The sequence below is a fragment of the Schistocerca serialis genome, chromosome 6 (genome assembly GCF_023864345.2).
Source record: "Schistocerca serialis cubense isolate TAMUIC-IGC-003099 chromosome 6, iqSchSeri2.2, whole genome shotgun sequence".
NCBI classification, from domain to species: domain Eukaryota; kingdom Metazoa; phylum Arthropoda; class Insecta; order Orthoptera; family Acrididae; genus Schistocerca; species Schistocerca serialis.
Window position 1 is genome coordinate 727150239 of NC_064643.1, and position 16809 is coordinate 727167047.

Here is a 16809-nt window from a genome sequence, read left to right on the forward strand (position 1 = left end):
TCACAAACACGTGTTAACATATTATAGTACAACTCACGACTGAGCTGTTGCATCGATGTGCCACTTGGACTAGAAGCAGCTTATAGACCAAGGTCAAAGATATTGTGCCTGCGCAAGCCTGCAGGGTTGCCACACCTTGCAAAGAAAATCAGTCTCATTACTTTATTGTCACACCTTGTATACCCCGGTAGTATGTACGAGTACGTGTACGAAGTTACACTGACATCCGACCATATATTCTCAGTGCGTATCGGTGAGGTGGTTGGTAGGCCTATACGATGCTTTGGCTGATCACAGATACTTCTCCCTCAGTTGGGAAAGGTGGTCCCTCTCCATGTTTATAGCAGCATTTCACGCCTTACAGCAGCGGCAAAAAGTGCTCATCGAGCAACAAAAGCGTGCACTGGCGCGGCCAGTAAATCAAAGGGTATTCTCACTTCGTAGATCGGAGTAGGCGATATCAGAGCAGGGGGAAGGGCTAATTAGGGACTGTATGATTAAACCTGTGTGGAATGCAATGTGCTGGTAGTGGCACAAAGAAGGCAGAGAGATGGGTGGCACTCACTGGAATTGAAGAAAATATTAACTGCACGTGAAACAACCACTCATTACACAAGCAGAGTTGCTAACAGCGAATTATTGCTTACAATTATTTCATTCTAAACGTGTGTTAATTATCCCTCAATTCTTCGTACCACTTCTGCCTTTCGAAGGCGTAGCGTTCTTAATTTATTGCCTTGTCGATTTTAATCGTATAATCGTGTGTTGATTATCTTGCCCAGTAAGGCTTTGCGTGAAAAAAGAATCAACTATCAAATCAGTCAGCTAGTAATTCGAAGTTGCTAACTCGTGCTCGATAGGTCGTGCACGTTACACGTTGTAAGAATGGAAGTTTGTTCTAAACGTAGCTACTCTCAGCCTCTTAAAGGTTAAAGCAGTGATAAATCAGTGACTCACTAAAGGCGGATATACGAACTAGTGTTATTTGTGTGGCTTGTGCAATTATTTCCATTAAACTTCAGCTACTGTAGTTAAGTGTGGGTAGGTTGACTGTATTGAATAACTACTCATATTTGTGTTGCATTACTACCAGTGACTTTATTTTCTGTTCAACTCAACACATTGCGGAAGCGTTTCGTACGATTTTGTCATCATCATCGCAATAAAAGTCTCTTAAATTGTGTGAACTATTCTGTTAAACTGAACGTAATATAAATTTAAAGTGAATAGTACCAGTCAAATTGAAATAATCTAGAATCCGTAGCTGACGCACTTGGGTGGTTTCTATGTTACGAGTCTCGTGTGGATGCCTGTAATGCGTGTGAGCGCACTGTAGTGTCGTGTTTGTGATAATGATGATGATGATGACGACGAGGGAAGGGAGAGGGCGAAACTGTCAGCGGTACACATTCTCCTCTGTAATAGTAGTACCAAGGGAGCCCCGAAGCTTAACATCCCGAAAGACTGACGAGACAGCGACGCATATCTCCACTTCATGAGACACCGCTGACAAGTTCGCAACCCAACGCAGAGCATTGATGCAAAGTCTGACGATAAGCCATTTACCCCACTACCGCGTCCTGCTCTCACTGCCTAAACAATAAAACAATAATGTTTTTATTCTCTCAATAAGATTCGAACTGACTACCTGTGAATCGAGTGTCATCGAACCCGTGTAAGTCAGCGATATCACTTACTCAGGCAGTTAAGAGTTTTCACTTCAGTACACATTTTTGTGATATCACACACAATCAGCACACCATACGCCTTGCAAAAAGTAAAATGACCCCAATTTTAGTTTTAGGATAGTCAAATAAAAGTTTTCTCCATCTAACCGCTGAGAAGGCCTGTAAAAAGTAAATAAATAGGGATAGAAGAAATAAAAAATCTTTTTACCCGAGACACGAAGTTCGTCAGATAAATGATTCCTTGACAATGCTCGAAAAAGCTGCCTAACCGATGTGGGCCAGTTATGATTCTATTTCTCTTTCTTCCATTCTGGTGAAGAATGAAGAAAATCTGCTGCTCATTTCATCTGTATTTATTTATGTAAAAATACGATATGCGATCGGTACCGAAAGTATACGCTTTATCATCTGGTACTTCTGTTTGTATTTAAGGCTATGTCAGTAACGGTGCATCGATAGTTCGTTAGCTTACGTCTTATATAGGACTGAAGTTCCTGCTCTTGTGCACCTGAACCTTCATAAGCATGGACCTCGAATTTATCAAGCAAAAGGTCCTGATGATAAAGCACAGTAGCTTTCATATTGATCGCGTCATTTTTTACATTGATAAGTGGAGGTGAAGGAAAAGCTATTAATTTTATCCATCTGTATCCTATGCTCAAAACGGCAGTTGGCTTCCACGTTAACACATAACCTCACTTCATTGCACCACTACTGATGTTTCCACAACTGATGGGATCCATAGGTGGTAACTGGAGCCGATACATTTTTCGCGTTGATAATCGTGTCTCAGTCACACAGGTGAGAAACTTGTGAACTATACGCCTCATCGTGTCCCCATAGGGGTTATGCGACATTTTACACAAAAGAAAACTCAATGCACACAGTCTAGATCTCCCACTGTGCGGTTCTTTTCCTGTCCTACGGAAACATGAGATACTCGGAAAGTATTTGGATTATAATCAAAGACTGGCAGGTTCTGCAGGAAGCTGTGTTCTGGCGTGCCTACACACACTGTCTGCTAGTGCGAGAAATCCTAGGCAACCCGCCCATTGCCCATATTACCGTGACTGGCGCGTTCATAGACAGTGAATCTTTACAAATTTATATCCAGCTGTTTATTATTGCTGTTACTTGAGTCAATAATTGAAACCACTGTAATCTATATCTGCATCTACATCTAAAACCTGCTAGTTACTTAAGGTATGTGATGGAGAGTATTTGTGATAATACTATTAATTCCTATTCTATGCACGAATCGCGTAGGGATGATGACTATCTAAGTCTCCGTAAAAGCTCTAATTCCTCTCATTTTACTGCCGTGGTCTTTTGCAACAATTATGTATTAACATTAGGAAGTCTCTTCTGAAGGTGTTTCGTCTTGAGTGTAACCTTGTACGGTAGTCAAACAGTTCAGACGAGGAGAAGCATTTGAAATGTAGTGCTACAGAAGAATGCTGAAGGTTAGGCGGGTAGATAGCGTAACTAATGACGGTGTACTGAATCAAATTGGAAAGAAAACGATATTTATGGTACAGCTAATTAATAGAACGGATGCATTGAAAAATTCTGAGGCATCAAGGAACTGTCAGTTCGGCAATGGAAGGAAGTGTGGAGGTAAAAACTATAGACGGAGATTAAGGTATGAATACAGTAAGCATGTTCAAATGAATGTAGGTTGCAGTAGTTTTTCAGAGATGAAAAGGGGCTTGCACAGGATAGTTCTGCGTTAAGAGCTGCATCAAAGTAGTCGTCAGACCGAAGACGATAACAACCCTCATGTGGAAGGGAGTAACATATGTTACCTGAAACTTTTTGGAATGTTTTGCGAATTTTAACAGCAAACCTCTCGCAAGGCACAACATGTGTCTTATCTTATTTACCACTGCTGTTTGACGAGTATCTCAGTAACACTCTCGGGCTACTAAACGAAGACCTCAAGAAAAGTGAATCAGTTCTTTGGATCTTTAGTATCCCTTCTGCTGATTCTATCACTTACGCGTTAGAGACCGACAAGTATTGAGGAATGTATGGAAGCCACCTCTTTCGTGATCCCTTTCGTTAGGATACTGCCGTTGAACTTTAGCATGAAATTTATGTGGTCGACCTAGTCACAGCGCCCCAGATGGATACTCGTGGATATTTTATAGTTGTTTCTATTACCAATCATTTATCGCCACACGTATGGGTGTCTCCACATGTTTATCCGCAACGCGTTACATTTATTTGCACCCATAGTTAAGGTTCACCGCCATTTGACCATCTTCTTCTGTGCGTATGCACAAACAGTGCCCGAACTCTTACGGGAATCGGTAAAAAGCCGCGAGTAATCAGTTTAATGGGCAGGGGCACTATGAATATAGTGCGGGACAATACGTTGGGAATGTGGGTCTCATTGGAGGGAGGCGTGCCAGAGGTAAGTCCCTGCAATCGCGCTATCCTCTGTGTCCTCGAAGGCTCAGGTGGATAGGGCGTCTGCCATGTAAGCAGGAGATCCTGGGTTCCAGTCCCGGTCGCGGCACACATTTTCTAGTGTCCCTGTTGACTTATATCAACGCCTGTATGCAGCTAGGGGTATTCATTTCATTGTAATTTTATACTTCCATTTGTCAACAGTTTTCTGCAGTTCCATCTTTCCTTTACACGACAGCATCGTCCACGAACAGTGTCACCGAGCGTTCGATATTATCCACCATATATATATATATATATATATATATATATATATATATATATATATATATATATATATGTTCAAGCATGCTATTTTCACGTTGTTGTCATATTTTTGCCCAACCCGTGTATGCACTCACCTGTCTGAACACGCTGCCGTCATCTTGGAAGATAGCAATGCCCACAGCAGTCATCATGAATGTGTAAAGAAAGGGTAACACTTGGTCGTCCAGAATACCGAAAAGCAGAAAAACATCGTGGTTGATGTTAGCTGTAGCCGAAATAACTGTACCCATGGCACAATACGAAAAATTCCAGAAAAACGTAGGAGAGCCATCTCCGATCTGAACTACGCGTATACCTTCCACACACAGCGAATTAAACGCTTTGGAGCGCCGGTGTCTTGTATTATTTGAAAAATGACAAAAGCACGACTTGTATCGCAATACACGCCTCGGGTCAGCTATTGTCCACTTTTTGTGTTGTTTGAACCAATGAACCAACGACGCCACTGTGAGCAACGGTCCTTTGTTAGGTAACCGACTCCATATATATATATATATATATATATATATATATATATATATATATATATATATTTCAGAGAAATTGAGAGATTTGTTCAAGTGAAAGAGCTTCACGAACTGAGTAAGTCAACAAGACGTTGGTCAATCTCTGGCCCTTATGAAAACCGTCATTTGGCTTGGCAACGATTTTTAGAATTGTTGGACGTCCTCCTGAGGGATATCCTGCCAAGTTCTGTGCAGCTGGTAAGTTAGATCGTCAAAATCCCGAGCTGGTTGGAGGGTCTTGCCCTAATACTCCTAACGTTCTAAATTGGAGAGAGATTCGGCGAATTTGCTCACCAAAGTAGGATTTGGCAAGCACGAAGATAAGCAGTAGAAACTCTCGTCCTTTGCGGGATGGCATTATCTTGCTGAAGTGTAAGCCCAAGATGAGTTGCCATGAAGGGCAACAAATGGGAGCGTAGAATATCGTCAACGTAACGCTGTGCTGTGAGAGTACCGTAGATGACAACGAAAGGGGTCCGGCTACGAACGGAAATGACATCTCAGACCGTTACTCCTGGTTGTCGGGGACAGTCACCCTGGTGGGCGACAGTCACCCTGGTGGGCGACAGTCACCTTGGTGTCGCACCGCTGTCCAAGGCGCCTCCAGACACGTATTCGGCCTGGAGTCTCATTGCCTGAAGCAGAACTCTTCAGTTATGAGTCCCACTTCGAACTGAGCCTCGATGGCCATCGAAGATGTATGTGGAGATGCCACGGACACGTGATCTGTGGTGCCATTTGTTTTCATAGCAGGACCCCTTTCTTTGTCATTCGCGGCACCCTTAAAGTACAGCTGTACGTCGACGATATTCTACGCCCCGTTTTGTTGCTATTCATGGCAAGCTGTCCTGGGCTTACATTTCAACAAGAGAAGCCTGCCCGCACATGAAGAGAGTTTCTGCCGCTTTTCTCAGTCCTTGCCAAACCCTACTTTGGCCGGAAACGTTTCCGGATCTCTTTCCAACTGGGAACATTTGGAGCATTGTGGGCAGGGCTAAACAGTCAGCTAGGGGTTTTGAGGCACTAGCACGTCAGTTGGAGATAGTTTGGCTCGATATCTAAGGAGGGCACACAACAATTCTCCCAACCAAAGTCGAATAACTGCTTGTATAAGGGCCAGAGGTGGACTAACGCGTTGTTGACTTGCTCAATTTGTGAAGCTTTTTCTCTTGAATTAATCATCCAGTTTTTCTGACATTGTAATCATTCGTTTGCCCGTGCATGTACATCACTTAGACCGATTTTCGTTCCATTTGGATATTACCTCCATGGTGCGTCGTTTGTCTGTCTTAAAGTGTAAGTTAATCGAACAAAATAGTTGCTACCTCGTTAAAATAGCTTTGGATTGCGGTAGCTGCTGTATAGCTGGTATCTGATGGTCGAGTGACCCTCCACTGCTGACGTCTGGTATGGCAATGACGTGGTGTTTATGTGCCAGTCGCTAGTATGAAAAGATGGGTCGGCTTGGAGACGTGACGAAATGGGAGAAAGGAGCTGTCGCTTTTGTTCGCGCCCACAACCAAACCATGATTGCAGTTGACGGATTTGTTGGTTTATCAACGCGGGCTGTTTGGTGTTTCTTCAAGGAATGGTGTACTGCTCATTACCATGTTTCACTGTGTAACAGGATTGGCCATAAGGAGACCCTTCCCGATAGGGGCCGGAGCCTAACGTCATGTATCGTCGAAGACAATAAGTTTCAAAGCCGTCAGGAAGCGCTGCTGTCAGTGAATGCAGGTCAATTTCAACCAGTTTCCCAATGTACATAGCGAAGCGAACTGCATGCACTGGTCGTATGGAGTCGGTTACCTAACAAAAGACCGTTGCTCACAGTGGCGTCGTTGGTTCATTGGTTCAAACAACACAAAAAGTGGACAATAGCTGACCCGAGGCGTGTATTGCGATACAAGTAGTGCTTTTGTCATTTTTCAAATAATACAAGACACCGGCGCTCCAAAGCGTTTAATTCGCTGTGTGTGGAAGGTATACGCGTAGTTCAGATCGGAGATGGCTCTCCTACGTTTTTCTGGAATTTTTCGTATTGTGCCATGGGTACAGTTATTTCGGCTACAGCTAACATCAACCACGATGTTTTTCTGCTTTTCGGTATTCTGGACGACCAAGTGTTACCCTTTCTTTACACATTCATGATGAGCGCTGTGGGCATTGCTATCTTCCAAGATGACGGCAGCGTGTTCAGACAGGTGAGTGCATACACGGGTTGGGCAAAAATATGACAACAACGTGAAAATAGCATGCTTGAACATAAATGCAGATTCTAGACAAGTCTTCAGGTGACACTGTTGTATCTAACCAGACCAGTAGTACAAGTTTATATGCCAACTAGCTCTGCAGATGACAAAGAAATTGAAGAAATGTATGATGAAATAAAAGAAATTATTCAAATAGTGAAGGGAGACGAAAATTTAATAGTCATGGGTGACTGGAATAAGTCAGTAGGAAAAGGGAGAGAAGGAAACGTAGTAGGTGAATATGGATTGGGGCTAAGAAATGAAAGAGGAAGCCGCCTGGTAGAATTTTGCACAGAGCATAACTTAATCATAGCTAACACTTGGTTCAATAATCATAAAAGAAGGTTGTATACATGGAAAAAGCCTGGAGATACTGACAGGTTTCAAAATGGTTCAAATGGCTCTGAGCACTATGGGACTTAACATCTGTGGTCATCAGTGCCCTAGAACTTAGAGCTACTTAAACCTAACTAACCTAAGGACATCACACACATCCATGCCCGAGGTAGGATTCGAACCTGCGACCGCAGCATGACAGGTTTCAGATAGATTATATAATCGTAAGACAGACATTTAGGAACCAGGTTTTAAATTGTAAGACATTTCCAGGGGCAGGTGTGGACTCTGACCATAATCTATTGGTTATGAACTGTAGATTGAAACTGAAGAAACTGCTAAAAGGTGGGAATTTAAGGAGATGGGACCTTGATAAGCTGTCTAAACCAGAGGTTGTACAGAGTTTCAGGGAGAGCATCAGGGAACAATTGACAAGACTGGGGGAAAGAAATACAGTAGAAGAAGAATGGGTAGCTATGAGGGATGAAGTAGTGAAGGCAGCAGAGGATCAAATAGGTAAAAAGACGAGGGCTAGTAGAAATCCTTGGGTAACAGAAGAAATATTGAATTTAATTGATGAAAGGAGAAAATATAAAAATGCAGTAAATGAAGCAGGCAAAAAGGAATACAAACCTCAAAAATGAGATCGACAGGAAGTGCAAAATGGCTAAGCAGGCATGGCTAGAGGAAAAATGTAAGGATGTAGAGGCTTATCTCACTAGGGGTAAGATAGATACTGCCTACAGGAAAATTAAAGAGACCTTTGGAGAAAAGAGAACCACTTGTATGAATATCAAGAGCTCAGATGGAAACCCAGTTCTAAGCAAAGAAGGGAAAGCAGAAAGGTGGAAGGAGTATATAGAGTGTCTATACAAGGGCGATGTACTTGAGAACAATATTATGGAAAAGGAAGAGGATGTAGATGAAGATGGAATGGGAGATATGATACTGCGTGAAGAGTTTGACAGAGCACTGAAAGACCTGAGTCGAAACAAGGGCCCGGGAGCAGACAACATTCCATTGGAACTACTGACGGCCTTGCGAGAACCAGTCCTGACAAAACTCTACCATCTGGTGAGCAAGATGTATGAGACAGGCGAAATACCCTCAGACTTCAAGAAGAATGTAATAATTCCAATAACAAAGAAAGCAGGTGCTGACAGATGTGAAAATTACCGAACTATCAGTTTAATAAGTCACGGCTGCAAAATACTAACGCGAATTCTGCACAGACGAATGGAAAAACTGGTAGAAGCCGACCTCGGGGAAGATCAGTTTGGATTCCGTAGAAATGTTGGTACACGTCAGGCAATACTGACCCTACGAGTTATCTTAGAAGATAGATTAAGGAAAGGCAAACCTACGTTTCTAGCATTTGTAGACTTAGAGTAAGGTTTTGACAATGTTCACTGGAATACTCTCTTTCAAATTCTGAAGGTGACATGGATAAAATACAGGGAGCGAAGGGCCATTTACAATTTGTACATAAACCAGATGACAGTTATAAGAGTTGAGGGGCATGAAAGGGAAGCAGTGGTTGGGAAGGGAGTGAGACAGGGTTGTAGCCTATCCCCGATGTTATTCAATCTGTATATTGAGCAAGCAGTAAAGGGAACAAAAGGAAAATTCGGAGTGGGAATTAAAATCCATGGAGAAGAAATAAATACTTTGAGGTTCGCCGATGACATTGTAATTCTGTCAGAGATAGCAAAGGACTTGGAAGAGCAGTTGAACGGAATGGACAGTGCCTTGAAAGGAGGATATAAGATGAACATCAACAAAAGCATAACGAGGATAATAGCATGTAGTCGAATTAGTCGGGTGATGCTGAATGAATTAGATTAGGAAATGAGACACTTAAAGTAGTCAAGGAGTTTTACTATTTGGGGAGCAAAGTAACTGATGACGGTCGAAGTAGAGAGGATATAAAATGTAGACTGGCAATGGCAAGGAAAGTGCTTCTGAAGAAGAGAAATTTGTTAACATCGAGTATAGATTTAAGTGTTATGAAGTCGTTTCTGAAAGTATTTGTATGGAGTGTAGCCATGTATGGAAGTGAAACGAGGACGATAAATAGTTTAGACAAGAAGACAATAGAAGGTTTCGAAATGTGGTGCTACGTAAGAATGCTGAAGATTAGATGGGTAGGCCACATAACTAACGTGGAGGTACTGAACAGAATTGGGGAGAAGAGAAATTTGTGGCACAACTTGACTAGAAGAAGGGATCGGTTGGTAGGACATGTTCTGAGGCATCAAGGGATCACCAATTTAGTATTGGAGGGCAGCGTGGAGGGTAAAAATCGTAGAGGGAGACCAAGAGATGAATACACTAAGCAGATTCGTAAGGATGTAGGATGCAGTAGGTACTGGGAGATGAAGCAGCTTGCACAGGATAGAGTAGCATGGTGAGCTGCATCAAACCAGTCTCAGGACTGAAGACAACAACAACAACAACAATGAATCACCATTTTCGTCAGGAGGGAGACAAAAAATGAGTGTTCGGGGGGGTGCAGAGAGCAAACTTCTATTTACGCTTCACAAAATGCACGTCGTCGACATACAAGAAATTACCATAACAAACTATTAACTTGCTACGTGAACACCGAATGAAAAATGGCGCCTCATAGAGATCACAAAGGCTCGCGCCATCGAGATCGAAGGCGAATCACTGGAAGTTACAAACCGTGTAGGGCGTCCAGCTAAATAGCGGCTCTTAAAGGATGCATATAGAATCATATTGGTGCAACCGGTCGATGAGAGCTGATGGGATGTGATGGCATGAAACCGTCTTGGAGCTTACCGTGAAACTGGCTATCCTTTAAGGCATAGCTGCAGATAGTGCGATATTATGTTTTGTAGGCAAGGAAAAAACAAACGTTCAGAGGTTGAATTTGTCCAGTGTTTCCAGACGGTTTGAAATGCAATGTCACACACTTTTCTAGAGGGATAGTTTGATCTAAAGGAGTATGATTTTTATACGCAGACCAGGAATCAAGCAAAAGTAAGCTATTCTGACCAGCTATTGACCAAAAACAGTACTCATACTGTAGTTCTGGTTCTATTACACCCATTTTCCCATTCTTGATCGTTGTGGCGTGAATATTCTCTACTGCCCTTGCAACATCACCTACACGAGAGAGAATCGTAGGGGAAGAGCACCTCCAACTTCTTGCAGCACAATAACTAACTTTGTAGCCAATTTACCATTCGAATTAACGGTCAACATAATTGTATTCGGGTGCTTTAAGGCATTGATGTTAGCTGATCGTGATACACATTTCTTGGTACCTCTAATTGCCAGGTTTCTTTGGTATGCATTTCCTTTTAAAAGTCCGATTGGTTGGAGCTGAAAACGAATTCCTTATTGCACGATATGACCTACAAATGTTCGGGCTGATTCTTCACTTTGTTGTGCTTCGTCAAGCTGACGCTTTGATTGAAACTTCATTCCAGTTCTGTAGCTCTGTTTGAAGGTATGCAGCCATTCACTGCCTCAACTGAAGTCACTGTAATCTATGTCCCGCGCAGTTTGATATGCATATCCTCCCTTATCCTCCCTTTTCTTACGCACTACACTATTGCTGCGGACTTATTCGAAGTCTGTGCATAACTTCTTCTTCTTTTTTTATTTTTACTATGCTAAGGATCATCTTCCACGTGCGTAATCATGTGTAATACCCACTCCTTGTACAACGATTGTCCTTTACTACGTTTCACTGGAGACGAAATTTGTGGCTCCCCTCCCTGTCCAACCAAGACCATGAACTACGCGGCTCGACACCTGTTTCAATGTCACTTTCACTTGTTAATCTCGCATCGTCATCATTTTACTTCTCACATACACTGTCCGCACAGTCGAGCGTATACGACTCCGCACATTCCACAGACTCATCTTGGAGAAACACTAATATTTCATCTGCCACCTCTTTCTCACTCTACAACATTCCTTGGGTTCCTTTATGACGAAAAGCCAACTTCAACAACTGATGCTTTAGATATAATGCAATGTTTGCTTTCTTTCTCGTTACCATTGCTCTGCTTTCTATCACCACCAGTAGCACTTGTAGCACTGTTGTGAGTTACTCGTCGACAAGCCGTTCAACTACGCTCCGTAGCCTGATGCTGTGCTCACCATTGGATACCTCCAGTCGTGCCTCCTGTTGCCATTAGCAGCCGATTTTGTGGTTGCATGGCAGACGAGATGTGCGGCTTCGAATGCAGGAAACATCATTGGCCTTTTGTGACCTCACCCTCAGGGGGTTCCCTGTAAGTGTTGCACTCGGGAATTCCGTCAGCAAAAAAACAACACGAAGGAAGCTGCATAAACAGGGAAATTCGGGACTGGACTATGAAGCACTGGAAGAAAGTCATTTTGTCGGATGGGTCTGTTTCACACTGTTTCCAATTTCTGGCCGAGTCTACGTTCCAAAAGTGAAAAATGGATAGGGCCGGTGAGGATTTGGGCAGACACAATGGTATTTCTTGGACCTCATGTTTACTCTGGGAGATCGCATTACTGCTAAGGATTATGTGACCATGTTGAAATGTTCCATGGCGACAGGATAGCTCGCATCGTCAAGGTGTGGTTTTGTGAGTGCAAGGATCAATTATCGCAACTCCCCTGTCCCCCGCAGTCACCAGGGCTCAGTATCATCAAAATTGTAGAGCCTCTGTGGTCTGCTTTGGAGAGAACGATGCGTGATCGGTATCGACCTCCACGATCACTATCTGAAGTTTCCACTATTTTAAAGAACGGTGGTACAAGACCCTACTGAAAACTAAACAGGACCTGTATTTACCGATTCCAAGGTGACTGGAAGCTGTTTTCCTTGCCAGAGGTTTACCACATCGTATTGGACATGGCACTGAGTTTTGTTCGTGGTGTTTCCATACTTTTATACGTTCCTGGATTGATGAACACTCAAGCACTATAGCATTTCTACTCTTCAGCTAAATAACCCGATCTTAATTCAGCAGAAAACGTCTTTGACTATTTGTTACGTTTGTTAGATCTGATAGCTCAGCGAAATCTAATCATTAGTGAGTGAATTCAGCAGGATACGGCATATCTGAAGAAATTTTTGGAGTCCATTCCTTGCCGAATTGAGGGTATTATCAAGTATAGAGGCGGTATTACACGGTATTAAGCTGTGTTTCCTTTGGTAACCAATCTTTCGACGTTTGAGCTTATACGTGGGACGTTCAGTAAATAACGCAACACTCTTCCTCTGAAAGCATGTTGGTATTCCAATACAACATATTATTCCAGACTTTTCTAGCTACAAAACTCTATTTTTCAACGTAACCGCCGTTCAGTGCTACAGTCTCATCTCATCCTACGGAGGGGTTATACAGGGTGGTCCATCTTAAGTTTCGGATGAGATTATCTCGAAAACCATACATCTGCTAAAAATAGTTGGTAAGACAAGCTTGTAAGCTCAAAGGGCGACATCAAATGATACTACACGTGACCCCCAGGCCCCGCCCCTTGGGTGGGGTGGCGGTCAACTTTTAAATCTTAAATAGAAATCCCAATTTTTTTTATTGCAGATTCTGTTTCTCCGTAAAAAAAAGTAGTCAGGTTTTGTGTGAAACATTTTTTTTAAACCATTGACAGATGGCGCTGAAATAGAGAAAAATTAACATTGAGGAAGAACTCCGATTTATTTAGAATGATCCGAGAAGGACGCATCAAATCGATACAGTATACTGAGCCATATTTCGCAGTTTGGCCACGGTAGCGCCACAGTCGGGTGAGTAATGAAATTGTGAAGAGTTTCCTAACGAGATTTTAATACCACTCCGCCTCCCTCCATCAAAAACTGTGGCAGGTAGGATACATTTTGTAAAAAAAATAGCTTACTTTGGCGTAATGAAAGAATTGGTGCACATTTTGTATCGATTTGAGGCTTCCTTCTTGGATCTTTCCTAATAAATCGGAGTTCTTCCCCAATTTTAATTTTTCTCGATTTCAGCGCCATCTGTCAATGGTTTAAAAAAATGTTTCAGACAAAACTTTATTACTTTTTTATGGAGAATCCGAATCTGCAGTAAAAAATTGGGGTTTCCATTTAAGATTTAAATGTTGCCCCCTGCCCCACCCAAGGGGGCGGGGGCTGGGGATCACGCGTAGTACCATTTGATGCCCCCTTTGAGCTTACGAACTTGTCTTACCCACTATTTTTACCCGGTGTATATAATCTCATCAGAAACTTCAGATGGACCACCCTGTATATGCCCGCATGGTACTACTCTACTGGTCCAAGTCGAACCTAATGTCTTGCTGCACCAGTAACCTGCCCATCACCCACGTACTGCATCCCACGGATTGCATCCTTCACTGGGCCAAACAGATGGAAGTCGGAAGCTGCATAAGTTTCGAGGAACCCAGCGTACACACACCTCCGGGTACCCCAACTGGTGGACGAGTGTGTCAGAATTACCAACAGAGACGTGCAGTTGTGCAGCGAGGTGTTTGATTCTGATTCGTCGCTCACCTTCAGTGAAAGTGTCTGCATGTCCCAACACTGCAGAAGTCAGAGTTATGTGAGGCCGGCCGACCGGTACGCGGGAGATCCGACAGGTTTGCGCCACCTTGTTGCGATGACAACAGACGCCTCACCCAACGACTCACCGTGCTTTTGTTCACTAGGCAGGTCTCATAGACGTATTATCGCAAGTGTCTATGAATATCTCCGATGCTCTGTTTTTCCGACAAAAGGAACTCAGTGGCAGCTCTCTGCTTGGAACGCACCTACATTGTAGACGGATTCTTGGAGGCTACGTTCAGCGACTCCATCTATTGGAACATCATGAAGCGAAAGGGGCTGATGTCCCACAGCAAATTTCGCAGTTTTTGAACCGAAAAAAAAGTGTGCAATACTTATCGAACAGCCCTCGTATATCGTAAATAGGAACAGTCTTATAATACCTCCATGATGTGATTATACACCTGACGATTTCGCTGTCTTAAATTTGTCCGCAGCTCGTGGACGTGCGGTAGCGTTCTCGCTTCCCACGCCCGGGTTCCCGGGTTCGATTCCCGGCGGGGTCAGGGATTTTCTCTGCCTCGTGATGACTGGGTGTTGTGTGCTGTCCTTAGGTTAGTTAGGTTTAAGTAGTTCTAAGTTCTAGGGGACTGATGGCCATAGATGTTACGTCCCATAGTGCTCACAAGGGAACCTCCCCATCGCACCCCCCTCAGATTTAGTTATAAGTTGGCACAGTGGATAGGCCTTGAAAAACTGAACACAGATCAATTGAGAAAACAGGAAGAAGTTGTGTGGAACTGTGAAAAAATAAGCAAAATATACAAACTGAGTAGTTCAAGGGAAGATAGGCATCATTAAGGACGATATGAACGCAGGAGCGCCGTGGTCTCGTGGTAACGCGAGCAGCTGCGGAACGAAAGGTCCTAGGTTCAAATCTTCCATCGAGTGAAAAGTTTAATTTTTTATTTTCAGTTTATGTGACAAACTCTTATGTTTTCATCACTTTTTTGGGAGTGATTATCACATCCACAAGAAAACCTAAATCGGGCAAGGTAGAAGAATCTTTTTACCCATTCGCCAAGTGTACAAGTTAGGTGGGTCGACAACATATTCGTGTCATGTGACTCAAATGCCGTCACCAGTGTCGTATAGAATATATCAGACGTGTTTTCCTGTGGAGGAATCGGTTGACCTATGACCTTGCGATCAAATGTTTTCGGTTCCCATTGGAGAGGCACGTCCTTTCGTCTACTAATCGCACGGTTTTGCGGTGCGGTCGCAAAACACAGACACTAAACTTATTACAGTGAACAGAGACGTCAATGAACGAATGAACAGATCATAACTTTGCGAAAATAAAGAAAAAATTTCGCTCGAGGGGAGACTTGAACCACGGACCTCTCGCTCCGCAGTTGCTCACGCTAACCACGGGACCACTGCGCTCCTGGGGTCACGTTATCTTTAATGTTGCAATCTTACACATGGACTACTCAGTTTGTATATTTTGCTTGTTTTATCATAGTTCCACACAACTTCTTCCTGTTTTCTCGATTGATCTGTGTTCAGTTTTTCAAGGCCTATCCACTGTGCCAACTTGTAACTACATCTGAGGGGGTTGCGATGGGGAGGTTCCCTTGTCAGAGGCATTTGAACCTTTTTTTTTTTGTCTTAAATTGGCCTTCGCACTGACTGCGGCTGGAGGCCGCTACGAGCTGCTGCATGCTGGTGAGTGTAATGACCCCGAGTGCTCGCTGAGAACGGCGCGGCCGTGGGCGGCTCGGGACGCTGAGCGCTGCAGACGTGAGAGGCAGAGGAGTCCGGCAGATAAGATAGCCACGTGTGAGGCGGCGGGCGCTGTCAGCGCTGATAACAGGTAAACACCGGCGCCGCTGTCAGCGTCGCGCACCCACGGGGCGCCGCTCTCCCGGCCTTCTTCTGTTTCTTCGCCGCCAGCCAAACGACGCGCCAAACCGCTTAACTGCCTCTGCATAATTATAATCTCTGCAAGCCGCTGTACAGTGCGTGGTAGACGGTGTTTCGTGCCCTCTTCCCTTGTCGTACTGTGGGAGGGAAGCATATGCTGATATACCTGTCCTCTTCTCCCTTATCGTATTCTCATGATCCCTACGCGAGATAAACGTGCTTGGCAGCTGACTTGTACGGTCTTCCTCCTAATTTCACACAACAGGGTTTCGCGAGAACTCTGCTGTCTTCTTGCCAAACATTTCTATGTGAGTTCCCAGACCGTCCATGAAACACTTGCGTGTGGCATACACCGACCTTTTACGATGCTACCAGCGTGCGGTCTTCAAACGCCATGTCTTCAAACGCCAGGGCACTGCTCTCGAACTGCACGTATTACCCTCCCGTATGCGACTGCGTTTGCAGACGCAGCACTTTCCCAGAATCCTTCCAATCACTCTAAATATTTAGACGACGTACACTACTAACATCGGGCTCTTTCTCTTTGTTATGACCAGAATACTACTTTTATCACAGTTCAAAATCTGCCATTCATTAATAACTGAAAATTTATTCTTCCTACGTTTCCCGACAATTGTGCATTTGTGTTACTTCCATGTAGATCTTATGATCGTCAGCGAAGAAACTGACGATGCGTTCGATCTTGTTCTGTAAACCGTTTATGTACACAGACAAAAATCAGAGGTCGTATTACACCTTACTGAGTCACTCCCGACGTTACTTTCATTTCTGTTGAACCTTCGACATCCATTATGTGACAAGCCGGCCGCTGTGGCCGAGCGGTTGTAGGCACTTCAGTCCGGAACCGCCTT